The sequence below is a fragment of the Tursiops truncatus genome, chromosome 15 (assembly GCF_011762595.2).
Source record: "Tursiops truncatus isolate mTurTru1 chromosome 15, mTurTru1.mat.Y, whole genome shotgun sequence".
Lineage (NCBI taxonomy): Eukaryota > Metazoa > Chordata > Mammalia > Artiodactyla > Delphinidae > Tursiops > Tursiops truncatus.
The window spans coordinates 41,323,548-41,351,287 of NC_047048.1; positions in this window are offsets into that span (position 1 = coordinate 41,323,548).

Here is a 27,740-nt window from a genome sequence, read left to right on the forward strand (position 1 = left end):
CCTGCACGGCCACCTCCTCCCCTCCCTGGGGGCGCTGACCTGGCTCCGCACGGAAGGGCTTTGGGGGCGCAGGACCCCGCCCCCACTCGGCTCGGCCGGGTGGACGCGAGCCTTCCAGCTTCACATCCACTATGAGGAGGGAACATCTGAGGACCAGGAGAGAAGACAGGGGCCATGGGGGTGTGGGACAAGGCGGAGTGAGGATGGGCCAGTGCGTGGGGCAACCTGGCCTGAGAGCAGGGAGGGCAGGGGACCCGGGGAAGGGCCCGGAGAGAAGGGTGCCTGGAAGGGGTCTGCGCAGGGGAGGGCACGACTGAATCTGGCTGTTGGCAAGAGGTGAGGACAACAGGGTGGAGGGCGCACCTGCAGGACGAGGGGGAGATTAGGAGACCCAGCACCCAAGGGAGAAGGCCGTGCTGGGGCTTAGACAGGGCAGGGGTGAGGGGTAAGAGGGGCAGAAAGAGAGAAATAGGTGGAATCGCAGAGTCCTGAAGTAGTAAAACCAACAGAATTTGGAGATGACTCGGGTGTGGAGATGGACAGAGGGCAGGGTGATTTCTGTCCCGGGAAACTCCTAGTTCTGAGTTGTGGCAGATGAAGACCGTCAGAAGAAACCAGGCTCGGGGAAGACGACCACGAACCCCACTGTGGTCATTTTGAATTGGAGGTGCCGTCCGGGTGGGGGGAGACGCCAAGTGCACAGCTGGTTACGCGTTTGCGGAGCTGGAGGAAGGGGCTGGACAGAGACGCTGCCCCTGTGCCCGTGAGGCTGGTAACTCGAGAGCCCCCAGGGGTGGTCTTTGGACAGTGGCGGCAACGTCTGGAAGCTCATTAGAAAAGCAGAATCTCTGGTCCCATCCCAGACCTACTGAGTCAGAAACGCTGTCAGGGAGGCTGGGGGTCTGTGTTTTAACACGCCCTCCAGGGGATTCCGATGCACAGGAAGGTTCAAGCTTTGCTGCACACTAGAATCGCTCTGGGAGCTTTCAAAATCCTCAACGTCCGTCCCATACCATTACTTCAGAATCTCTGGGGCCAGGATCCAGGTCGGGTGATTTGTCCCAGTTTGCCCAAGATGTCTAGGACTTTCCTGGTTTTATACTGAAAGTCTTGCATCCCCGGAGACCTGTCGGACCTGGGCACTCTGGATCCAGCCCTCAGAAGCTTTTACCTTCCCCCCCGATTCCACCTGTGCGGCCAAGTCTGAGAACCAGTGGCCCTGCCCAAAGGAGCTGTGACTTCGGTTTCCCTGCTGTGTGCCACACCTGGCCACTACTGAAGTCCTGCTTATTTCAGAAACTGACAGGGGTCTGCTGATCATCTTAGTTTAAGCGGGGAAGGATCCAGGAGTTCATCCTGGCTGAACGGAAGAATCACCTGGGACACCTTTAAAACTATTGGGTTCCCCAGACCCCCTCTTCAGAGGTTTGGGTTTATCTGGCCTGGGATGGAGCCCAGGGATTGGTAGATAACCAAAGCCCCCAGGCAAGTGTAACTACGGACAGGGTTGGAACTTCAGGCCTAGGGAGAAAGTATCACATGAGAAGAAAATGGTCCACCAGATTAAGGCCAGGTGGAGAGGGACGAGCCTTCCAGATAAGGATGGAGAGGTGGCCGGAAGAGCAAGAGGAAACCAGAGGCCATGGGGGGGCCTCTGTGGCTGAGGGGCGTGGCTGCCACTGGATGGGGAGGTGGAAGACGAGTCGTGGTGTTTCCACTTTTTTCCCCTCTTTTCTTCTCTCCTTTCTTTTCCCATCCTCATGCATTTCTTTTATCTTTGGGAAAGAAAAAAGAAATATCAGAATGGTCCTCTTGATAAGCTTCTGGCGTTTAAAAGGTGGCGAAGCTCCTTAGGCTTGAGAGCAAAGGACGTGGTAATAATTCCAGCCGATTGGCCTGCACGGCCGCTGCAAAGTCACACACTCCTGGGAGTCTGAGCTGGGAGGGGACTGTCCTGCACACGGCATCCTGCTGCCCAGCGGGGCCGGGAGTTTGAGACAGCGGGATGAGGCCACTGCTGAAGTCGTGCTATTTCAGAACCTCGTGGTGGCCTGTCGATCATCTTAGTAGGAGCGGGGAAGGGTCCAGGTTCGCTGGGCCAGGTTGGAGACGCTCTCCATTTATTGCAGACATTTCCTGCAGTTTTTCTTTTTTGAGAAGAGAAAATGCAGGCTTCTCCCTTTGTCTCAGAATATATTATAGAGGGAATAGGAGTTTCACCTAAATGCATCAGCTGTATGCCTGTTCCTTGGGAACTTCCTGTGTGTTTTTCTTCATCCCCTTTTCTCTCTTCTTCCAGCCCCTCACCCTTCCTTCTTTTCCTTTCCTTTTATTTATGTATCAGTGAGAGGTGATGAGAAGAGAATAAAATTCAGGCTAAAGGGGGAGGACAAGAATGATTAACCTCTGAAGGACTCTGCAAACTTGTTATGTGTGTGGCAGTTAAATGAATATCCCGGTTCTGAAACCCCCCTGAAATGGCTTTCCAAATGCATGTTGGCAGTTTCCTGACTACCTGCATCACTGAAGTCCACGCTGGTGGTAAATCGCCACTTCTCATGAACCTGCTGTCTGTCTTCTAGAGACATTTTCTTGTTAAATACTTATTTGCATATATAAAAACCCCGTAACAGCTCACTAATTGCCATGGGGCTCTGACAGGGTGCCGAAGAGATGCTTCATCAATGGCGCTTGTGGATTCATCAGATTTACCTGTTTAACTCACACTATAATTACCGGGCCATCTAACCACCGACACGTGTAGGTACTAATTATCCAAATGAGACAGGGAAGTTATTATTCACTTCTTGACTGTTATTTTGCTTCACTTCGTAGTCAACATGAGTAACTTCTGTTTGATGAGTTGGTTTAATCAAGTGCTTCCCTTAACTGTGTTGGAAATAGAGTGAAGTAACATGTCAAGTACATGAATTTTAGAATAAAATATCAACCGCTGGATCTACCCAGAAACAGCAAATGCTTAATGTAGTGAGATGGTCAGACCAGCAGGTGGCAGTGTGGACCAGAAAATAAATGTGTCTTTCCAGAGCTCAGGCTTTTCGGGTAAAACGTCTTCCAGTTCTCTAGCAGAAGGCCTCTGATAAGGGGCTCAAGAGAGTCACGTTATATGCGAGGCTCTCCCGTCTGGAAAGACCAACCAGCCCAGAAGCTCCGGGGAGATGCTCTGCTCAGAAGGCCTAGTGTTACCAGGGTGATCTCCCCGAGTTCCTTAACTTCACTGGACTTAGGTAGCTCGTTCTGGGTTCTGCTTCTTCCTTTCGGACAGCCTTGTTGTACTTTGTCTAAACCCAAAGATTTTTGGCAACTTTACTGCAACCCAATGGGGAAAAAAAATCTTCAATTTAAGGGCCAGTTTACATTATTTTTTTTAAAAGCATTTGTTTCTAAATCTTGTTCCCAGGATGGTTAACATGAAAAAAAAGGTCATATTGTTTTTTAAAATATTCATCTTTGGCTCCATGTTCTTGGCAAAACAGCTGACTTAGATGTAAGTAAAAGACGCTTGAGACCTTTGGGGGACATGTCATAAGGAATCCTCTTTAAACAACCTTCCAGTCATAATGAAGCAAACAGAAAATAATGGAAATAAAAGTGAAAATTGGGGCTTCCCTGGTGGCGCAGTGGTTGGGAGTCCGCCTGCAGATGCGGGTTCGTGCCCCAGTCTGGGAGGATCCCACGTGCCACGGAGCGGCTGGGCCCGTGAGCCATGGCCGCTGAGCCTGCGCGTCCGGAGCTTGTGCTCCGCGAAGGGAGAGGCCACAGCAGTGAGAGGCCTGCGTACCGCAAAAAGAAAGAAAAAAAAAAGGGAAAATATAAGTAGGGCCTATCTGCGTGACCATCAGTGTAATTCACTTCAATTCACTCTAGTAATTTCCCTGGAATAATATGAGAAGAGGATTTACAAATGCTTTCTTCCTTCCCTCCTTCCTTTCATGTGCAAATTTTCTTTCTCCCCTTAACCCACTGATAAAACAAAATAGTATTGATATTTAACCCAGGATACTATAAATGTTACCATTTTTAGATTCGGTTGTTAAACTTCTCATGTAATTCAGAATCTTGAGTACCAGGATGGGGTTGGCTCTTTCGAGGAGTGTTTAAATCATCTCTAGCTTAGGGTTCTCCAGAGAAACAGCACCAACAGGATGTGGAGAGACAGAGAGATGGATTGATTTTCAGAAATTGGCTCCCATGGTTATGGAACCTTGGAAAGTCCAAAATCTGCATGGTGGACCGAGGAAGAGTTGCAGTTTTTGTCCGAAGGTGCTCTGTTGGAGGAATTCCCTCTTTTCTGAGAAGGTGAGTCTTCTTTTAAGACACCTGATTGGATGGGGCTCACCCACATTATGGGGTACAATCTGCTTGACTCAAAGTCCACTGATTTAAATGTCAATCTCATCCAAAAAACACCTTCTCAGAAACATCCAGGATAATGTCTGACCAAACACCTGGACACTGTGGCCCTGCCAAGTTGACCCATAAAATGAACCATCAGAACCTCTAATTTTTTCCTCCTGAAAGCATTTCCTGAATGCACAGAGCGAGCTTGGGAGGAGTAGGCACTTTTCATATTCGCTCACATCAGGCAAGAGACTTTGCCCAGAACAACATGGCAGAGAGCACAGGACACTGGGCTGGGAGGTCGGCCACGGGTGTGGCTTTGGGGAGTAGAAGGCCCCCCAGCTCATGGTCCTCTCCTCTGGTAAAGTGTCCCAAGCCAGAAGTCCGCCGGCAGAGGACTGTGACCCACTGAATGCCACAGGAAGGCTAGTTGGGCCAGAAGCTTCCAACCCAGCCCCTGGAGGGCTCGGGGAAGTGTGGGCGAGGGAGGTGGAGTTCTTCATTACAGGGTGGGAGCAGAGTCCGGAGTCTGGGCTGGAACTTGGGATCTGCCCTGGGATGAGGATCTCGTCAAGTGCTTCCCCAAATGGCTGCAATTCTTCCCCCCCACTGTATCCATGTCCTTTTCAATGTGACTTTGCTGCTCCCCCTTCAAAATGTGGGGTCTGTTTTCCCACCCCTGAAGTCTGACTGGCCTTGTGACTTGCTTTGGTCAATAGACTGTGGCAGAGCCTAAGCCTCAGGAGGTCTTGCCTGCCTCTCTTCTCCCTCCTGGAGCCCAACCTCCACAGGAAAGCCTGGAGCAGCCGCTGAAGGGTAAGGGATGTGTGGTCCAGGTACCCCCGAGGCTGTGCTCACCACCAAGGTAGGGATGACTTGTTAGGTGGCAGAAGCAGGATGTGGCTGGCCTACAGTTCTGGCGAGAGCGTTCTTCACCTAGAACCACGCTGATGGGAATAGCTCCAGTGGATGGACGTGCAGTCCATTCAGTACCATTAACCGTTATGAAACAAATTGGCACAATTACATTCATATGCAAATAAAAAATTAACATAGTTTCCTTACCCTTAATAGCATCTTTCACTTGCTGGGAGCTCTCAGGATCAAAGATTTCGCAGTGCAAGGCTGCAGTTCAGTTTCTGTGGTCAAGTGATCTTTTTTTTTTTTTTTTGGCGGTACGCGGGCCTCTCACTGTTGTGGCCTCTCCTGTTGCGGAGCACAGGCTCCGGACGCGCAGGCTCAGCGGCCATGGCTCACGGGCCCAGCCGCTCTGCGGCATGTGGGATCTTCCCGGACCGAGGCACGAACCCGTGTCCCCTGTATCAGCAGGCAGACTCTCAACCACTGCGCCACCAGGGAAGCCCTCAAGTGATCTTTAAATCATTGCATCCTCTTGGGAAATGCACGTTGCTTGGAAATTTCTAGTGGACAATTTCTTGTTAACGTCACTTGGCAGATGCCCTGTCTCGAGTTTCTTCAATAAATCTACTTCTCAACCCACCCCCCAGTCCAAAGTGTCCAGCCCTGCCTTCAGTCCCAGACCAAACCCTCTGGGAAGCAGGTATGATGAGCTGCCTTAATCATCTGAGTTCTGTGTAAAGTCCCCCGTCCCCCATCAGACCCTGGTCCCCAAGGCCCCGTCGATACCAGTGACTCAGGAACAAGGATCCCTAAGCGATAGGGTCAGGGCACCCGTTGCCCCAACACAGGTCTCCTTTCTCGCCACCAATCCAGCTAGTGGACTAGACTTAAATCCCAGCTTCACACCCAAGTCCCTCCAGGGTGGGAGTCCAGACCTTTCTGGAGTCCTGACATTGAGCTCCACCTTCCAGGGAGCACCTTGCTCCCTCCTCCCTGGCTCTTCAGTGGTTAATGTTTGGGATATTAAATAGTTCACCCACGGAGAGTCCATGATGAACAAGGTGGAGACGAGCTCATTCAAATCACCCTATAAGGCTCTCACAGCCCAGGGTGCTTTATTTCCTCTTGGTAAATAAAAATGGATGATGGGTGGGCAGTGTCACCATAACAGAGCACTTTTCATGTGAAATTATCTGAGTTTTGCTATAGTCCTAAGAGGTTCATAGAACGGTGATCAATATTTCCATCCCACAGGTGGGCAAACTGAGGCCTGAGATCACACAACTTGTAGGCAATAGATCTGCGAACTGAACTCGGCTCTTCTGATTCCAAACCCATCTTCCTTGGAGAGAGAGAAGAATGCGAACCCCTGGCAGAGGGGGCGTGGTCCCAAACTCTCATTTTTTCCCCTTCAAACCCACCTGCAGGGGTGGGGTTCCACAGTCAGAGCACGGTCATCTCCGAGTAGAACCATCTTACAAGAACATATCACTAAGGATGAGACTATATTATGACAGACGAAAACAATGCCTAATGCTCCGAAGATATAAGAAAAGACAAAAGAGAGCCCCTCTGTCTGAGGGGCTTATGTCGTGGCTCGGAGGGAAGATGCGTACAGTGGAAACAGTTGAGTGGTGAGCTAAGGAGTGCACAGCCACATGCCCCCTGGGAGGCTAGTGTCATACTTTCGGGTGGGCAGGGAAGGGTGGGCTCACCCAGGATCTTTGCAGGTGGAGCAGGGGTGTCAGCGGACTCTGAGGATGTGGGTTACAGCTTACATTTCATGTCCATTTTGCACCTTAAAGGAATAAACCTCATTTCTGTTTTATCATGGACAGACACACGCCCCTTTCCTCTGACATTTTCTGTGCTTTCTGGGCTGCGGGCAGCAGGGGGTCGAGAGGGGTGAGAACAGCTGTCGGGGAAGAGCAGTCATGACTGTAACCATATCTGCTGCCTGGTCAACGTCCACCAGGGCCAGGGAGTTCAGAGGTTTTTTTGTTTAAACAACGTTTAGTGCAGTAGTCTCTCTACTCAGTCTAGAAATAGTGAAGCGTTTCACAGGAGAATGTACATTTATAATGTTTTACATGTAAAATTCCTTGACAGCTTGTACTGCCTGCCCCGGTGGGGCTGAGATTCTTGATTCACGGCCGTGTATTCAGTGACCTCCCAGCCCGGAGCAGGAGGAAGGAGCTGGGGAGGAGAAGCCCCCAGTGTCATAGGGAGAAGCTCCTCTCTCTTTCCCACTGCAGTTTCTCCCTCTCCTCCAGGTCTCAAGCTGTTGACATCACCCTGAGCTCCCTTCCTTCTCTCCAAAGAAGTCACTTCTTTCTGATGCAAGTGACCCAAACATGCACATCCTTTCTGGGGACCCGGATTTGTCCTTTTCGTGGTGAAGATAAAGTGTGGATTCAAAGGATTCTGTAGATGGGGCTTCCCTGGTGGCGCAATGGTTAAGAAGCTGCCTGCCAATGCAGCAGACACAGGTTCGAGCCCTGGTCTGGGAGGATCTCACATGCCACGGAGCAACTAGGCCCGTGAGCCACAACTACTGAGCCTGCGCGTCTGGAGCCTGTGCTCCGCAACAAGAGAGGCCGTGACAGTGAAAGGCCCGCGCACCGCGATGAAGAGTGGCCCCCACTTGCCGCAACTAGAGAAAGCCCTCACACAAAACAAAGACCCAATATAAATAAATAAATAAATAAATAATCCTTCCCTAAAAAAAAAAAAAAGACCTTCAATAAATGTTAAGTATTATTTTTTTAAAAAACAAAGGATTCTGTAGAAATTTCAAACAGTCAGCTTCAGGAAACAGCTCAAATTCACAGACACAGACCCACAAACCAAGCGTCTTCTAGTAGAAGCTATTGATAGTTTTGTTTTTCTACTTTGTAAATATATACTTTTCCTCCAATAAAAGTTTATTTTTAGTGGCTACTATCTGTTTCGTGATGTGACATAATTTGGGTATAGAGGGTTGTTTCCTTGAACACTATTAGATTGATTTAAAACATGTTCTCCGTTTGCTTAGTTAAGAAGTTTGAATTCTTTTTATTTCCTTGGGAACACCCTGTGTGCCTTTTGTCACATCCACGTTGTCAAGGTGAGGCCTATGAGCTCTGATGCAGGTGGATATTGGGAAAAGAATACAAATTTGCAAAAGGAGATTGAGGGGCACCTTTTGTGACCCATCTCTGGGTAGGTGGTGTCATTTGGTTCAAATAACACGGCAGTGTTATTGTCCATAGCTGAGTAGGTTGTTAGAATGGATTGTCTTATTTTTCTTTATCTAAGAATTTTATCTCTTGACTTAGATCGATGGGGCTTGGGGTGGCTGGGAGATAGAGCTTGGTGATCCATATGTTGAAGGGTAGTGATGGACCCAGATCCCCAATGACAGGAAGCCCATCTGGCTGATCAAACACAATGCTAGGCAACCAGGGGTCACCCAGGCAACGAGTGGGGCTGGGGGACGTCCACCTAGGGGAGACCGTGGGTCCAGAGGATGGGACTGTTGTGCACACAGAGACAGGCCATGCAGGCAGGCTCTATTCAGACACTGGGGCAGGGAGCTGGCGGGGGGTCAGCACTGGGGACCTCCGCCCGCTGCAGAGACCAGGCACCAGTCCACGGGCAGAGCAAGTGTGAAGCGGTGTCCCCAGAACGTGACAGTTACCAAGAAGGAGGCGGACACAGGGGAAAGAGGTGCAGGTGCAAGGGCGTGAACTTGGATGTGAATTTGGGCTCCAGGTGGCACAGGATTCTTGAGGGCAAACAGAAGCCAGGGTAGCTTAAGTGTTGTGGAACTATGGAGTTGTTTCAGAGTTTCCTCAGGCTTCTTAAGTTTCCATCTTAGGAAGGCCTATTGTGTGGTCCTAAATATGAAAACGGCAGACCCCGGACGTGGGGAATCTGACATGGGGAACCAGTCAGGGCATTTTTGTGTTGGGGCCCCTGGTAGGACATTATTGGATTTAAAAGTACGGGGTGATTGTTACTCCACAGTCTGTGTGTGAACGTGTAAGGAATGTGTGTTTGCAGGGCTGCGAGTGTGTGTGTGTGTGTAAACGTGAAGGAGTGGCTTAGGTGTCCCTCTTTGGAGCAATAACCCCACGTGTGACATCCAGCGGTAGCCTGTGCTTATCAGACAGGGATTGGAGACCACTTTCATTTTCTCAGAAGATACCAACCATCTTTAATTTCCACCTGCCAGATGAAACTGATAGGTGAGCTCTGACAAAATAACTTTCTTCATTCTGAACAGAATGCTCCAGAGAGGGAAACAAGAAGAGGTTTTGCATTTATTTTCATCCTTCTGGGGCTTCTGAGTTTTCAAGACCCTGGGAGAGTGAGGGTCTCCATCCTTCAGAAAAAGGGACTGCGCAGGGGAAGCAAATAGGACTACGGCCGTCAGGGGTTCAGGCTCAAAAACTGAGCCTGAGCGTTGAGTGACTGCAGATTCAGGAGTGTGGCTTCTGCATCCTGGCAAGAGGTGTACCTCCACTTCTGTTCTGATGTCTCCTGCCTGGACCACCCCGCAGTGGGGAAACAACCTTCAGCAGCTGGGTGACTTTAACACAAATCTCCAGGCTGGACGGGATGGCAGCGGGTCTTCTCGGATGAACGGAGCCCTCGGTGTCTCTGATGCACAACTGCCCTCCTTTTGTCTGTCTGTCTTTAGCGCTCTGTTCCGTAAACATCTGGAGGGCCGAGTAACATCTGAGCCATAGTCAATAGCTTGAAGGAAGAATACATCTTATATTTCCCCACGAAGAGGCAAAATGGTGCTCGGGCTGCACCCACGGAGGAACTGGAGCATCTCTGTGCAGACTGAATCTGGAGCAGTTATCCCTGGTTTATGGATTGCTTTCCCCCCCCCCTTCCATCATCTGTGAAGCAATGAAATAATATGTGTGAAGACTCAAGATTCCTCCCGGATCCATCTGTGTATATTTGTTTTACATCAGTAGTCATAAAGAAATCAGTTAAAACATCTAATGGGAATGAAATTGCTTCCATATAATTTTTCAAACCCGACTTTTTCCCCAGTGTATGAAGCAGCCTGCCAACTACCAAGCTGCTTACTTCCTACTTGAATTCATTTCTGTTGTGATAATATGTTTGTGTACTTTCTGGGGTTAGGCTATCTGGCAAAAAGAACAAAAATAAGCAAGTCCCAACTTTGTTATCTGGTCAGTGTTCTGCCCTCATGACAAAATAAGGGATTCGGTTATTTGAAATATCCTTTGGTTGTCCACTGCCTCACTACTCCAAATGTGGTCCACAGACCAGCAATAGCAACGTCCTCCAACCTGGTTGGAAATGCAGATTTGGGGGCATTTCCCCCCTACATGTCCTGAGTCAGAATCTGTATTCAAACGAGAGTTCTCGGGGATTCCAGTTTGAGAAACGCTATAGCCTAAAGGCTTTGTCTGGGTGGGTGGGTTTCTTCGTCACAGATTGACTTTGCTTAGCGTTCACAGCTGCACAGATCTGTAGGTCTCAACGTCCCTCATATTCTTTCTGCCTCTCTCTTTATAGGTATATATATTTTGTTTTTCTTTACTTTTTTTAACTTAATTCAACCATTTTGCTCAGCTCCATATCTGTGCGAGTGCCTCCCAAGTAAGACGCTATGGGGGAGGGGTGGGAATATATAAAAACGTGTCGCCTAACCTTAGAGGGGAAGGTGACTCCCCTCTAAGGCAGGTACACAAAGACCCTCACAAGGCACCGCGGAGGAGTTGGGGGAGGAAGCCAAAGAGAGCGATTCGTGCTGAGACACCAGGGGAGCTGGTTCCTTTAGCTGAATTGAAAGAACCCCCCGGCCAGGAGGCATACGGAGGCGCTCAAACATAGCGCCCGCAGTTACACCATGGTGTCCACCATCGGGGGAGACGGGTGTGCAGAGGGCAAGGGGCACAAATGGGAAGTAACAAGACTCATTCTGAGAGTGGGGATTAGAAAGACAGGTTGTGGCCAGTCTGCAGAGTCCTGCAACCCCATCTGCAAAGGGATTGGAGTTGAATGAGTCGACAATGGGCAGGTGCTGAAAGTTTTTGAGCGGGGCTCCTGACCCAGCCCCGAGGAGCTGTGCTAAATTAATGTGCTGGTTTTGTGCAGACACATTGCAAGAGGGGGAGGGCTGAATTCAAAGATCCACTGGGGTGTGTTTTTAACAGATTTGCTTTAAATTCCACCTCCTCCTTCACATTCCCAGGAGGTAGCAGTGGGAATGGGGCAAAGGAAGTGGATGTGAGTGAACCTGCAGGAATTATCCAGAGGACTGATGGGATGAATGAAACAAGAAACAAATCAAATATAATTTTCCAACCTTCTTGCCATTGACCGAAATCAGAGAGGTGAGGGTGGAGCCTGTGTTTGGAAGAGGAAGGTCATGAGTGTTTGGACATGTTGAATGTGATGTTCTAAAGGAATATTTATAATGTTTATAAATCATTTCATGTATGTGTAAAATACATAAGTACATATAAATTTATGGATATAAAATAGGTAATGTTTATAAATTATTATTTTTATTACTGTTGTCTCACAGGGGTGTTTGTTAATAGAAACAATATCACTATAACACTTTAGAGTGTACAGAACCCTCCTCCCTAAGGTCGAAAGGACCTTCTGATTGTTCATCTTTTGTTTCTGTTTTTCTCTTAGTTTGCTTAGATTGGTGCGAGAGCCTGGAGCTTCACGGTCATCTAGAGTTTTCTGTGGGTGCAGATAAATGGACCTTTGGTGCCCAGAGCACACTTACTGACTCAAGTTATTTTGGAAAATCACTGGAGTTGGAAGCAGGGTAAGAGAGGTGACTACTCTCTCTAAGAGGCTCTAAGCAGTGCAGGAGAGGATACTGAGGCCGTCAGCTTTGCCGAGGAGAAGAAGGATAGGCTCCAGCAGGTCCCGTTCCCAGGGGTTCACCCAGGGATGTTCTAGGAGCAGAGACCTGGTATTGTCTAGTGTCTACACTGGTGGTGTTTGGAGTTGGAGGAATCCAGATCACCCTCTTTCTGTTGCCTCCGATTATGTCACAGAGACTCAATAACTCTAGGCAATCTGAATGAGCTTAATATGATTTAACCGTGTACACTTGACTTTTACAAGGTTACTAGGGGCACAAGTGAGTTATTGCTGCCATGACCTATGTGAGGTGAATCCAGAGGTCTCCCCACCCCCCAAGGTTGACGTGACAATTAAGTGACAAAAGAGATCTAAGAAAACACATTTTAAAGACCCCATAATAGGCCAGAAACATAGGTTTATAAAGAGTGTTGAGATACATTTAGATCGTGTTTTGAAGTTGTGAGCATTTTTATGCCTCTGGTATGTGATTAGAGGCAGTGTAGTCAGATGAGACCACATCTCAATGACCAAAGCGGGCTTCTGTGATGGGATCCCGTGGTTCGGTGTTGGCTAAAACCCTTGAAGTTCATCGAGTCTTTGTTGTTCTTTCTTTGAACTACTCTACTCATCTCCTTACATCCCAGTACCAGGAAGATACCTGTTGCTTGGTAACTTGAGATGCCTGCTTCTGAAATCTTGGCAAGTGATAACAAGAAGAGAACACATATTTCTTGGAGTTCGGGGGTCCCTTGCCAGAGAAGTTTCTGGAACCCCAGTCCTCCCAACATTTGTCAACACATGGCCAGAAGGCATCTCAGCTCTGCTCCCCACCAAGTTCTCCCAGTTAAAGCGTGGTGCCCGCCATCTTCCTTCCTGTCTGCTCTGACCCTACTGGGCGATGTCTGGGGTTGATTATTGTGTTGCCAGTGAAGCCACGAGAGTGGGAAGCCTGGCTGCTGTCACCAATATTCCTGCCAACGGAGCTCTTTCCTAGAGGGGCTGGTGCCGCTTGTTCCTGGCACTGCTGAAGCTCTCCATGCCAACGTCTGAGTTAGTTATTCATTTGTTTATTCAGTGAATAGCTATAATCACGATAACCGACTCTATACCAGGCTCTGTGCTGGGCACTGGGATACAGTGATTGGTTCAAACTCTGGCTCTCACCTCGCCCTTATGGAGCTTAGACTCTGATGTTAGATGTTCTCCGGAAATAAGCAATGCGAACAAAAGAAGATTTTTGGAATTGGGGTTGATTGGAAAGATAGATAAGGGGCCCCACAAGCTGCACGGAAGATTTTAGTCTTTATTCTAAAAGCAGTGGAAATCTTTGGAAAGTTTTAATCCAGAGGGTGAGGTGACCAGTTTGGGGTTTTAGATGAACACTCTGGCATGACGTGTAAATGACATTCTGACTCAGAGCGGAATTGCAGGTTACAAGAACGACAAATGGAAATGGAGAGAGCGGTAGGGAGGCTGTTGCGGGGTGCAGGAGACACAGTGGGGGCAGGGACGGGGCTGTGGCCGTGATGGGGAGGCAGGAGGCCACCCCTGCCAGGGCAACAAGCATTTCAGTGGAGCCCATGTTGACCAAGCACCAGAAGCCACATCTGTTCGGTCCCAATCCAAGGAGATTCTATTTCCCTGTTGTCGCCATTTTGTTGTCTGAGGTCTCAGCCCCAAAGGAGCTCTGACCTCCACTACAAACATCTCATTCCAGTGTGTGCCTTCCAGGTCAGCCCACCAGCCTCCAGATGTGCCCAGGAAGGCTGGAATCCAGACATGAACAGAGTCCGGGCTTCGGCCAGCTCCCTCCAGGTGGGATGCTCATACTTAAGGAATTGGCTGTTACCAGAGAGTGACTGTGAGGGAAAATAAGCCATGTTTTGGGGGCACAAGAAAATTTCAGAATCACCATTTGGTAACCTTTCCATTACATATAACTAGACAGTTAAGCAGATACATTGCAGGACACTACAAGTCGGGTGGTGGCCCACAGTTTCTGCCTGGAAGCGGTCATCTGGCTGGAAGGGCCTGATGGTACATTTGTGTAACACTTTATATAGAAGTTTGAGGAAATGCCTGTTGCCCATATTATTTTGGAAAATGGAGAAGCTGATGGGCATGCCGGAGCTGGACTAAAACACGGGCGCATACACACACACACACACACACACACACACACACCCCTTCCCCGTGCCCAGTCGTCCTGCCTGGGACCCTACGGTGATAAATGCTAAAATAGCTCTCTGAAACGTACGGACACCAGGGGGAAAGTGGGGGAGGGGAGGTGGGATGAATTGGGAGACTGGGATTGACATATATACACTAATATGTATAAAACAGATAATTAATAAAAATGACAAATAAAATTAATTAATTAATTAAATTAAATAGCACTCAACAGTTGCTTTAAAAGCACGGGAACCTAATCTCCTGGGACGGTCCATTGAAAGTCAGAAAGTTTCTAGAAATATTTATTCTTATCCACTTGGGGGAGAGTCTAAGCCCCTCCATGTTTAGATAACAGAAGATATTTTCGTCGTCTTCATTTTCATCTACTTTTCTACCCAAGCACCTGTTTCCAAAGACCTGGTTCCTCAACAGCGGTTGCCATAAACTAGGCCAGCAGGGGGCACACAAGCGCAATCATCGCGCAGGTAAACATACCGCTTGCAATTTCACTTTTGGCCACAATTCTCTCCCGCCTCTGCAAGATACAAATTCAGGGGAGAAGGACAGTGGAGTTAGGTTGTACATGGACTTAGAAAAATGTGCAGAATCCTAAAAAGCAATACAAGTCCTTTTTACTCTTGGAACTGAACGCAATAATATAGCACCTCTTAATTGTTAAAAAAAAAAAATCAGAAATCACCTAAAGCTTCCAGAACCATTATTTTACAAGTTGACCAGAGAAATAACTTTAAAAAGGAAGAAAGAAAAAAAAGAAAGAAAATATTTGCTATGGCTCCCAGCCGGCTCAAAGAGCACACATTTGAGAGAGATGATAAAATAATCGTAAACACCAGATTCCTTTCTGAACGCCTGAAAAGGCAATGAAATAGATGAGAAGGCAAAAATGGCACTTAAGCAATAAACACTTTCAAGTAAACGTATCTGTTTTGGTACACACTCCATTCCCCGTTGGCATCTGAGTGTGGCTCTTAATTCAAGAGGTTTAACCTACTCCAGGGAAAACAGATAAAAAAGAATCCAGCACAGTGCTTGAAGGTCTTCACGTTTATAGACTGGTGTGAACTCTCTCCCCTACAAACTGTAATTTGGGTGGCTTTCCTTCAAAACTATTAGGGCATCTTCATGGAGCCAGGGTAATTCTCAGTTACACTAATGGTGCGCTCGATGTTACTGTAAATAAGATAAATGAAAGCAAACTTGTCTGAGCAGATGCAGCTAATAACAGAGGCATAGAGGCGTAATATGGCAGGAACAGAAATGTTCAACAGTAGAAAACAAGAGCCCAGGGCATCTCGATGAGCAGTTAGTGTGTGGTCATGCAGGGAAAGGATGCAGCCATCTGACCGTCTTGCCCACATTGCCATGTCCGGCACAGCCAACTCTTCAAAAGGTCAGAGTCACCACCAGTGAAAGGGAAACCCTCTTGGGTTTCAGGCCTCCACTTCCAGAAAACCCCAAGAAATTTCTAGTGGAGGCATACAGAGAAAGCTCTTGAATTCTAGGGCACTGAAAGGCATCTGGAGAGTGAGGCCCTAATATCCACCCAAATTCAGGCGAAATGACACATTTACCTATTTCAGCCTCAATTCTTAGAGACCAAAGAAAATCTAGACCAGATAGGTGTGGCTTACAGCATGGCCCCATCGAACTAGCTTGTGCGTCCCCTCCCGCTCCGTCGATGTGGCTGATGTCATGCATTTTCTCCCTGTCCACACTTGTAGGAGAAAGCTCTGGAAAACTCAGCTCAGCACTCCCTCCAGAGAGTTCTTGAAGAGGAGGGGAAAGATGGACCCACAATTTGGGCAGATAGTTTAGTTTGGGGCGTAGAAATATAATGGGAAGGAAAGGAAAGGTGCAATAGAAAAACGTTTGGACTCTAGTCCTCAAAATGTTAAGATTATGCCTTCAAGTCCCATCATAGAAATGAACCTGAGTGAGGGCACCATTCCGTGGGGGCAGCTGTTTGCACCCCAGAATCCTGACTGTATCGACAGGACGTGGTCCATGTAGTCCTGGCCACCACACCTAGTCCCCTCTTGCAAGACTGATTAGCTTGGAGTCTCTATGAAGATGACAAATGCACTCGTAGATCACTGGACCCACGTCCAGAAAGTCAGCGCTATGTGCATTTTACCGCACGGAAACTAAACTGGAAATATAACAAACTAAAAGATTTTGATTATATACAGCTAGTTCCTCCTCATAAAGGAATTGGCAGAATTGTAGAGGCTTGGAGGAATTCTTCTCCTGGTGTCTTCCGAGGGCCTGTGTTGTTCTCTTCTTGGTCTCCTGCACAGCTGGCTTCTTGCTCTTCTTGCAACCCTAGGAATGGCGGCCAGTGTGGTAGCTGGTTTTCTGCTACCTTGCATCCCGGGTAAGCATCTGTCTGTGCTCCTTGGTTGTCTCTGCAGCAATTGCTGCTGCACCTCCATGGAAAGACGGGTATTTCAAAATCCTTAGGGGTGAAAGAACTTCCTGATAAAAGTTTAGGTTGAAAATGGTTTTCTCCCCTGAAATCACAGCATTTTCAATGTAACACCATAGAAATTCTCTTCCGCTCAACCCCCGACTGGACCTGCTGGGGGATGGAGAGGGGAGGACAATGCTATTGAGGGTTTCATGCTCAGTATTGGACAGGCCAGGGTTTCCCCAGAGCTGCCCAGGCACTGGAGAACTCATAAAATCTAAAGGGGGGAGCCACCTCTGTGTATTCTGACTCCTCGGGTCCAGAAGGGGCCCTGGAAAGTTCCCGGAAGGAACTCACGGGGGGTTCTGACCATCAGGCAATTCGGGAAGCCACAGGTGATGGCTTTGCCCACATCCCCTAGAAGGGCTCTAGGCTGCAGCTGTAGATAGAGTGTCTGCAGCTCTGGAAAACCTGCCACCTGGCAGTAGAGGCCCAAGTGACAAATTATATCATGGAGTATTTATCTACCTTGACTCTAGTTCTATAACGTAGAAGGTGTGGAAACAAAGTGTAACTTCTGAAAAAAACAAACAAACAAACTTTCATTGCAAAGCCCAAGATTCTCTCTGGGAAGTTTGCCTACTTTTTGGCTTGAGACTGGTTTTTGGCAAGGGGGCCGTTTGTGAAGGATGGCCATGTGAGAAAATGAAAATCAAAAATGGACCCGCACGTGGAAGCAGAGAGAGGGAAGGAGAGAAACCGTGGGTGTCGAGATACAGCTGGTAGAAACCATCTCAGGCTTCACGCTGACAAATTCCTAACTCTAACTGTACTTTGCTTCAAGTATTTTGGCCCAGACACTAACAGCTGGTCTCAGGAGGCTATTGAAATGTAAATTAATTTAAATGAAAGGAAACTGCAAATTTGGTTGCTCAGTTCCACCCGCCATATTTCAAGTACTCCCCGAGCCACGTCATCAGTGGCTACTGCATTGAACAAGCAGGTAAAGGACATTTCCATCCTGACAGAAAATTCTATTGGACAGCACTGTCTGGCGTGGATGTAAGTGCTGGGAGGAGGAACAGGGCGCCTTGGCAGTGTGACCTCTCTGAAGTGATGGTTGTTCCCGACCTTGGTGGAGCTTAGTGTCAGGGGAGAATCGTGCTCTGGTTCCAGCTGAAGCCAACAGCCCTTGATTATGGGACAGAAAGAAATGTACACCATGGGAACACCTCTGCTGGCCTGCACTCTTCTGAGATCGTTCAGTTGTTAATTTCCCAACTCTCAGAAACTCTAGCCAATACTTTGTACACAGTCAGAGAAACGGGTGGAATCCTGGAATGTTTCTTTGTGTTCCCCTTTTCCTCCAGAACCGTAGTTGGAGGGATGTCTCTGACTCGGGTGTTGAGTGTCTGCTGAGTCGTCTGGAAGGACCCTTGAAGGAGGCCTGCTGTTTAGACAAGGAGGAGGCTGGAATGTTCCCTTCGTCCCACTGTCTTCTCATGACTGGTGGGGAGCAGGTGTCTGAGATCGGCCTTAAGAATCAGGGTGTTTCTATGGGGAGTGAGGTGGAGGGTTGGGAATGGAAAAAAGGAAAAAAGAAATGCAGATGAGGGTGCTGTAAGATGTACCGTTTGATCCTATATCCAAAAAGAGCTGGGAACCGAGCTGAGTTTTGCATTATTTCCTGAAGGTGGAGATGTTGGAGCTTGGATGGGCTCCGTGGCTGTGATCAGGGGAGGCCCAGCCTTTCCATAAATTCAATCTCCCAAGTAAAGACAGAAGGGCCCTGTGTTGCTGGCTGGATCGTGAGATAGCGGTGGGTAACACTTTCTTTAAAAAAGTACTCATTCAAATTCTTAGAATGGATAAACCACATTCCAAGATGATGGAGACATTGCTCTGAGGGGAGAGTTATAAAGAAGCTATTTGGCAAAAATCTGTTTTATAAACGATTTACACCTCTTGATACATTGCATTAGAAAATCATGAGTGATTTATAGCCAAAACTTCCTTTGGCCACTTTAAATGATCTAGCTCTTCCAATTTGCCTCATGGACTCTGGTTCAGCTAGGCAATTAATCGATACCCCTTTATTGAGTGCCTGGTAGATGCCAAATGGAACCAATGTTTCTCAGCTCAGGATGTCATGGGTATAAAATCTCCGATAGCCTGAACTCTGATTCTTCCTCGCGCTTAGAAAAGCTCCTCTCTTCTTCTCTCCTTTCCCCGAGGTGTCCTCTGCTTCCTAGTTCCAGAGCATGGTGTCTGGCATTTGAGTATTTGTTAAAGAAGTGAAAGAACTAGAAGATCACACTGACAGCAAGTCCCAGATCATAGTCAGGAAAATGCATGTCGAGTGTGGTGGTCCAGACGTTACGGAGGATCGGGCTTCTTCATGATAACACCTTATATTTGGTCGTGCTCTCCACTCCGGCAAACTCTTTCACACCAGTGTAATTTCATTTGATTTGCTGTTAGACCTTAGATAACGTGATTAGCCTTTAGATGCCTTCATTTTTCATCCATGGCCCCATATGCAATGGATATACCATTATCTTTTCATCAAGATGCTGTATGAGTTATTATTGAGTAATTCCCCAGAATATTGTAAGAAGTCCATCTGAATATAAAAGAAGTGCCATTACTTTGGAAGTTTTTAAAGCCTATTTGTTATGGTCTACATGGGAAAAGCTGCCCCAATAAATTAGTATAACTCTAATACATACGCCGTTACCGCTGATGGGGATTTGGCAGAATGTGAGAAATTTGGGCTTTACAATCCTGCTGAGATGATCCTGAACGCAAGCCATATAACAGATCTGCCTATTTTGTAGCCAGCGGATTTCCTATACCTCCAGACCTCCGCCTAAGTGTTTTCCCAAGTAGGTTGCATGGCCTGGCTTTGTGCACTTGCGTTTTATTCCCTAGGTTGCACATACGTTTCTTCAGGGCAGAGGTTATGGGATGCCCAACCACTTACCAGCTGTGGGAGCTTGGAAAGTCACTCACCTCTCTGACTTGAAGTGTCCTTGTGTCTCAAATAAAAATTACTATGCTTACCTCCCGGAGAAAAAGGAAGAATCAAATCAATGTCTGTGCAACGTGAGCAGTACAGTGCCTGGCGTGTAAAAGTACTCAGTAAAGGTAACTATGAATTTCCTTTCTCGTTCATTCCTCGGTGCCTATAGAAACACCGGGAACTTGGAAGGTAACAAGCAATGCTTAGTGATTTGAGTACAATGGTCCTTCCATGGCGTTAACAACCTTGATCTTTCCTTCATTGACCTTTGTGCCCATTTCTATAAAGTAAGGTGGATGAAAGTGTATAATGAAAATGTATAGTTTTCTTTAGTGGGTTGGGAAGATTCTTGGTAAATTAAATATTAAACTTTGCTCTCTTCGTTGTTAACATCACAAAGCCAAAATAAAGACAACCGGGGTAGGACGTTGATTTAAAACTTCTCAATTTCATCAATTTACATATCTAAGCGTGATTTAATCCAGAGGAAAAAACAATAGCAATGTCCTGAATGCTTCATCTCAGCAAAGAGACACGATTTAGAAAAGGAAACTCTTACACTCAATGATCTAGAAGAGAGACCTGTCTTTGGTAGCATTGTCCGGCAAGCACCTTGCCTCTTGGTGAGAATGCCAGAATTCCAAAGCTAGATTTTTCACCGGATACCAGCATTTCTAGGAGAAAAACTGTGTAGGAGATCACATGTGGGGAGAGGAGGAGTAACGAGCCCCAGAACCTCTAGGCGTCTCTGGGAAAAGTGCTTTCGCGCTGTCATAGTCAACGTTCCGACAATGCTTGTTACTTTGCATCTCTTCCAGAAGTCTTTCTGTAGCAGTGCTCACACCCCTCACAGCAAACATTTTGAAGAGCAAAATGATTTACCGTCATTTCAGTGTTGCTAAGGGGGAGGGGAGGTGTCCAGCTATTTATCGCTGGGGTTTTTCCTCCCATGCCCTGGCCCCCGTGGATCCTCCCCATTTCCTCAGGGAGCCACGGAGCCCTCATCTTCTGGGTCTGTTAGGCAAGTTCTGATGCCAGAAATTCCATCTCCTGGACTGAGGATTTCCACACAAATATTGCCAGGGATGGGCAAAGCTGATGGACCACTCTATTTGGGGGAGTTTGCAGTTTCATTAAAGAAGAGCTATAGAGGGACTTCCCTGGTGGCACAGTGGTTAAGAATCTGCCTGCCAATGAGGGGACACGGGTTTGAGCCCTGGTCCAATAAGGTTCCGCATGCTGCAGAACAACTAAGCTCGTGCACCACAACTACTGAGCCTGAGCTCTAGAGCCCCCGAGCCACAACTGCTGAGCCCACACGCCTAGAGCCCGTGCTCCGCAACAAGAGAAGCCACCGCAATGAGAAGCCCGCACACCGCAACGAAGAGTAGCCCCCGCTCGCTGCAACTAGAGAAAGCCCACGTGCAGCAACGAAGACCCAGCACAGACAAAAATAAAATTAATTAATTAATTTAAAAAAAAAGAAGAAGAGCTGTGGAAAGATGGCTAGTTGTGACATGTTTAGTTGGTGATGCAAGAATAAGCCTGTGTTGAATGGTCTTTGCCCACGGACACACCTTAACATATACATTAACTTTCCCTTCTGCTTTCTGTTCTGCATTAACTGCACCTCCATAAGCCAGTTTCAGATCTGTAAAATGCGATGATAATGGGACCTGCCTGCTAGGGTTTTGTGGAGGATAAATGAGGCAATTCATGTGACCAGCATGTAGTAAGTAAATGCTCAAGAAATGTTGGTTGTTATCATTACTATCGATTTAGGGGGGTTTGATACTGAACAACAGTTGCAGGAAAGAAGCATCCTTTCTGAAGGAGGTTACTTTTCGTTGCTTACTTTATAGGTGATCACCTTACATTTAAATTCTCACGATTTGACCCAAATTTCCTAAATGGACCTGAGAAACAGCAAGAACGACCCATGATGTGGTACAACTCTTTTGGTCTCTCACCAGCATCGATCCTTTTAGGTTATATTTTAATCATTGGCTCAAATAGGTACCCAAAACTGAATTTTTTAAAATTGAGGGAGCTTAAAATAGTGGGTTGCATTTAAATCGGCAGCTGCCGTGGATTTGAGGCAATGTTTAAAGGAATTGATTTTACCAGACTGAAAATAAAAGAGAAACAGCAATTTACACAGCGCTCTTTGTTATTTGAATCAATAGCCCTGTTCCCATGAAGAGCCAACTTTTTGTCTGGTATTCAGAACGCAGTTTACCTCCTTGCAATTTTGTTATTAGACCATCAATGTAATATTTGTGTGTTTTGAAAGTTTCTTGCTCCAATTCCTCTTCCACCCCCATATTTGCAGTTCTTTCTCTGTGCCAGAAACTTGGCATTTATTCCTTGTGGGGGAGTTGACATATGCTATAAAAATATGTTTCTCCAATTAACCTTTTCATAAGAAATCTCAGGAGTAGAGCACAGCATTTTCTGATAAGGAAATTGACATCTATACCGTTGTTAGAAGGAGCCACACAACAAAAAAGGGAGGTGGCAGGAGTAATTGTGTTTGGAGAGAGTGATAACGACATTTGCTTTATTGACCTTGATGTTTAAGGCTCTAAGTGTCTGCATGCATCTCACTACTTCATTTCGTGCTCCCAACGCTGCTCTGGGGTATGTGCTACTCTCTATAGTTTACTTCTATGGAAACTGAGGCTCAGGGAGATTAAATACTCGGGGTCATATTTATTAAACATCTGACTGGAATTTGAACCCAGGTCGGTTTGACCCTGAAGACACATCCACCATGTTACTTTACCTCTCGTATAGTCCAATTTGGGTTTAATTGGATATTGACTAGATATTGGATATTATTGGATGGTTTAATTAATGGCATTAATTAAAATTTTTTGAGTCAAAGAAATTTTGAGAAAAAAAATATCCATTTCTTTCTCTTTCAGTAACTCAGCAGCCAAGAAGTCTTTTCTGCTGGAGCTTCTGATCAGGAGTGGGGAAATTGTGGAACTTCCAGGCTCAACAGTTATTCCAGAAGGAATTGTAGATGTGAACAATGTTTCACTCCACTGTCACAGTGAAATGGTTAAACGTTTGAGATTTCCCGTAGGTAAGCCATCTGTGACTCGAAGAAGTGTCTCAAGGTCTGTGATTGGACACCGAGGGCCCGTGACGGCAAGGGCAGTGTTTCCAAGATGACCTCTGTGAGCCTTAAAGGGCAGGGCTTGGGTTTGTGCTGGAACAGGAAGGGGGCGGTGCCTTTCTTAAAAAAGCTAGACCCTGAACGCAGTAAGTGATGTGACTTATTAGAATTATGTTGGTTCGCGATCAGGGGTCTGTGGACCCCCGTGAGGTCCATAGTTGGAATTCAGAGCATCTATGAACTTGAATGAGAAAAAAAATTCTATCATTTTTTGCAAATCTCTGACTAAAATTTGGCATTTCCGAATACAGACAACAAACCACAATGGTATCAATAGTAACCATGACTTTGTCATCAATAGAAATCAGATATTTTCACACCATGTTACACTTGTTGCAGAGATAACAAACTACCATTTATGCTCATGACTACCTTAAAATTACAGGGATTACAGATCAACCCTAGATCCCGTGATTGAATGCCCTAAGCATTACTTTCACGCATGATCATAAAACACATTTGGTTTTTAAAATATTTTGATACTGTATTTTAAGGTATTGGATCCCTTCCTAATTCTCTGAGTTTTATTTTATGCATTTAAAACATGGTTTTCATGATTTAAATGAGATGGTTTTCAATAAAATGAAGTAGAGATCTCAGCTTTAGAAACAAGTAACAAAAATACACGTTTAAAATAACTCCCTTGACACAATTTGTTTGGCCATCTTTGGACTGCATTCATTTTAACTCAGCATTTCTTCAAGTTCCACCCATGTACCTGTTTTAACTAAAATCTATAACAAATTTCAGAATCTGTGTCCATTAAATTTTTTTCATTAATCACTATTTTGTATTGTGATGCTTAAATAAACAACATTTTGACATTTGCATCTATCTTACAGAAAAAATTTTCTTTGTCACAGTGAGTTCTCCACATCTCCAGGTATTCTGGAAAGGGGGCTGGGGTGCGGGGCACATGTGAAAAGGCAGAGTCGTGCTGAGGCAGAGTTACCCTGCGCGGGTCTTCACGCGATGTTGTGATCCCAGCCCTCCTGGAGAGCTGGCATCCTTCTTTAGGGTCCCTCAAACTGTAATAGCAAGTGATCCCCAAAATAACCCCCAAATAGCCTCCCCACCAGCCTGACACATTGCCTGAAATCTCCACTATCAATCTGACTTGGGATCCAGGTATCGTGGTTTTAGAGCCTTGGCTTCAAAAAACCAAACGCGGGAAAGATGTACTGTTTCTCGTATTTTTATAGATTATAAAATGCTTCTTCAATCCTCCTCTCTTCTTGTATAAATCCTTCCCCCCTTCACCCACTGAGTAAGACAGATTCCTGCGGAAGAGGTCAATCGGCCTTGCTGTGAAGAGCAAGAAATAGAAAACATCACAGCTTCTCTGTGTTCGTTCACATGGAGATGTCGTGATGTGTGGGTTTTTTTTTTTTCTCCTTTTGCTGAATCCCTGATTATGTGGCTCAGTCCAGGCCCCAGCCTGTGAACTCCTGGTGGTGGTCATTCTCCTGGTGGATTTCCTCTTACTGGGTAAGTTTCGGTGTCACTCTGATCAGAAAGGAAGATCAGAATGGTTTGTTGGTTTATTCTACCAGCATTTCCCAGCCCAGCAGAGATCCCTGGGCTAATGTGCAATTTCCAGGAAGCCTGGATTATAATGGAAATATCTTTCCCAAGAGGGGCAGATGCATTGACCCCTTACTGACAGGGTGACGGTACATCCTGGATGCCCGGCAGAGTCACAGCCCACTCGATGTCCCTGTGTCATATGTTCAGTTGTTGGTAATGACCGTCACGCAGGCCAGTTTAAGGATGGAACAGAAGTGGACAGTGACAGAAACTTAGTGCATGTGGAGCAAAGGGCCAGGAAAGAGTTGACTATAATTAGAGATATCACTGATTAGAAGGCAGTTGATAAAAACGCCGGGTGCCCTTGGGTGGGTGCCGTTCAGGTGAGAGTGAAGGACAAAAAAAGAGGAGGGACCAAAACTAACTGGACTCCCTCCCAGGTTCCCTGACGGCCAGGACCACCTTGATGATCGAAATGTGCAAACTCTGATTTTAAGACCCCCTTCCATACTGGAGCCAGATTTTGCAAACCTTCATCTGTGGGTGGGTTTGGAAGTGACTTTACAGATGTCGTTCCCACAGGAGAAGGTAGAACCCTTTAATCCAGAATTTTTGTTTTTGTCTGCTCTCCCTTTCTTCCCTGTGGTCTATTTCCCATCCTGCAATCCCCATGTGTGCAGCTCAGGGCTGGGTTGGTGGTGCTCTCTCATTAAAAAGAAGCCCCCAGACCACGCCTCACCAAGGAGAATGAAAAACCGAAGCCATCAGTGGTTTGTAATCCACACTTATTGTTATTTTGTATTTTGAGCATCACCTTTTCCACTTACAAACAGTTATATTATTAAAAAGATATTTTCCGAAGATAGTAACCTTGGCAGTAGTTGTCAAGGCTAATAGTTTGACATTTCAGATCACCCACAACTAATCAACTGAACATGGCAACACATTTGAAAAACCCATTATAGGCAGAAGGCCCTGAAGTAATATGTCAACTCTCGCACTAACAGCTGTTATGTAAACGGGCTGATTTTTCTCTGCTGAATGGTCACATGGTTGAAGGAAGAGTGGCTTTGAAGGACGAGTGCATATAGCTGCGAAAGGAGATTGTGTTACTGAATGCCGTATATTTATGGGGAAAAAGTCCCTATCACTGATGATAAAAACACTCAGTCATCTCTCACAAATGCTTCTAGGGATGTTTTTCTCTTCTAAACATATAACACTCCCCAAAGGGCGTGGAGGGCTGTTTCACCATTATTGCCTTCCTATTGGGGAAATGATCTTTAGGATTCAGCCTCCGAGGGCTGTTGTCCAAGATTTCCCTGAAAGATAAGGGGGGAAAAAAAAGCCAGCAGCTTCAGGTTTCAAAAACTCCCAAGTCGAGATGGACAAATAAAGAAGGGAACTAATTTTGTTTCTGTAATTCTTATAGATTTTCAAGTTGTTTTAAGTATTTGAAGAACCTCGTTCTGAGGACAGTTCTTTTTATCTCTGAGCCTTAGTCTAGATTTATTACTGAGTGATCTTAAAGCTCTTTGTGTTTTTTGAAAAACAAAATAAGTCCAAGAGTACTTATAAATTGCTCCAAAACGACACAGAAAGGTTGAAAATAAAGGACTGGAAAAGATATTCTGGGTAAGTACTAAGCCAAAGAGAGCTGGTAGCTGTATTCATAGCAGACAAAAGTAGAATTTAGGGTAAAAAGAGGTAATACAGGAAAAGAGACATGACAGATTTCGTAAAGGAAATATCCTTACGTATGAGAAAGCATTCATAAACCTAACCATTTCACCTTGATGTATATAAGCAGAGGCTGACCAAGGAGCGTGGGTAAATAAATTTACAAATATAATGGGGGATTGTAACCCAAGTCTCAGAAGCAGAGAAATTAAAGCAAACTGAAAATTGTTCAGGATAACACAGAAGAATAGTGCCAATCCACTTGATCTAAGAGATGTATTTAGATGTCTTGATCTTGACCCTATGGAGAAGATTTTTTTTTTTAAAACATTCACAGAATATTTTCTTTTTTTAATTTATTTGTTTATTTTTTATATTTATTTTTGGCTGTGTTGGGTCTTTGTTTCTGTGCGAGGGCTATCTCCAGTTGTGGTGAGCAGGGGGGGCCACTCTTCATCGCGGTGCGCAGGCCTCTCACTGTCTCGGCCTCTCCCCTTGCAGATGCACAGGCTCAGTAGTTGTGGTGCATGGGCCTAGCCGCTCCGCGGCATGTGGGATCTTCCCGGACCGGGGCACGAACCCACGTCCCCTGCATCGGCAGGTGGATTCTTAACCACTGTGCCACCAGGGAAGCCCCATTCACAAAATATTTAAGTGAAGAAATTCTTAGCTAACCTCAAAGAGTTGATAGGTTAGAAGCCTGTTCTCTGACTAAAATGAAACTTAGTTAGAAATTAATACTAAAAAGACAGCCAAAACACCTTTCACTTTTTGGAAACTGAAAACACCAACCTGAAAAATTCATGGGTTAAAGAAAAAAAAATAGTGAAAAATTTCCCCAAAATATCTAGACCCAAATGACCAAAACACTACAGGTCAACATATGTGTGGCAGAGCTAAATTATACTGAGAAGAAAAATTTTAATCTTCAATGCAGTTATTAGAAAATGAGGGGGACTTCCCTGGTGGTCCAATGGCTAAGACTCTGCACTCCCAATGCAGGGGGCCCGGGTTCAACCCCTGGTCAGGGTACTAGATCCCACACGCCACAGCTAAAGATTCCACATGCCGTCACCAAGACCCGGTGCAGCCAAATAAAAAAAAAAAAGAAAAAGAGGAAGTAAGTCCACCATGTGAGGACACAATGAGAAGACACCAACTAAGAACTAGGAAAAGGGCTCCCACCAGAACACAACCATGCTGGTGTCTGGCTCTTGGACTTCCCAGCCTCTGGAACTGTGAGAAATAAAATTTTGTTGTTTTAGGGAGGAAGGAAAGAAGGGAGGAAGAAAGAAAGAAGGGAGGAAGACGTAAGAAGGAAAGAAGGGAGGAAGACGTAAGTCGTAAGAGAAAGAACGGCATGAAGGTAAAGAATTACAGTAGAAAGAGCGATTAATAAAACAGAAGAAAACAGAAAATGACTCATTTTTCTATGGAAATTTTGGTTACCCACCGATGGTTTATGATAAACACTTTATTTAAAAACACATGTTCAAACCACTAACAGTGTCTTTTCAAAACGGACAACATTTCAGTTTGTTCAATCAGAAAGAAGTTGTGCTGAGCCCACGTTGTAGGCGGACCGCCTCTCACCTGTCATGATGTCAAGATCTCAGGTAAAGGTGGAGGGTGGGGAGGCTGGCGGC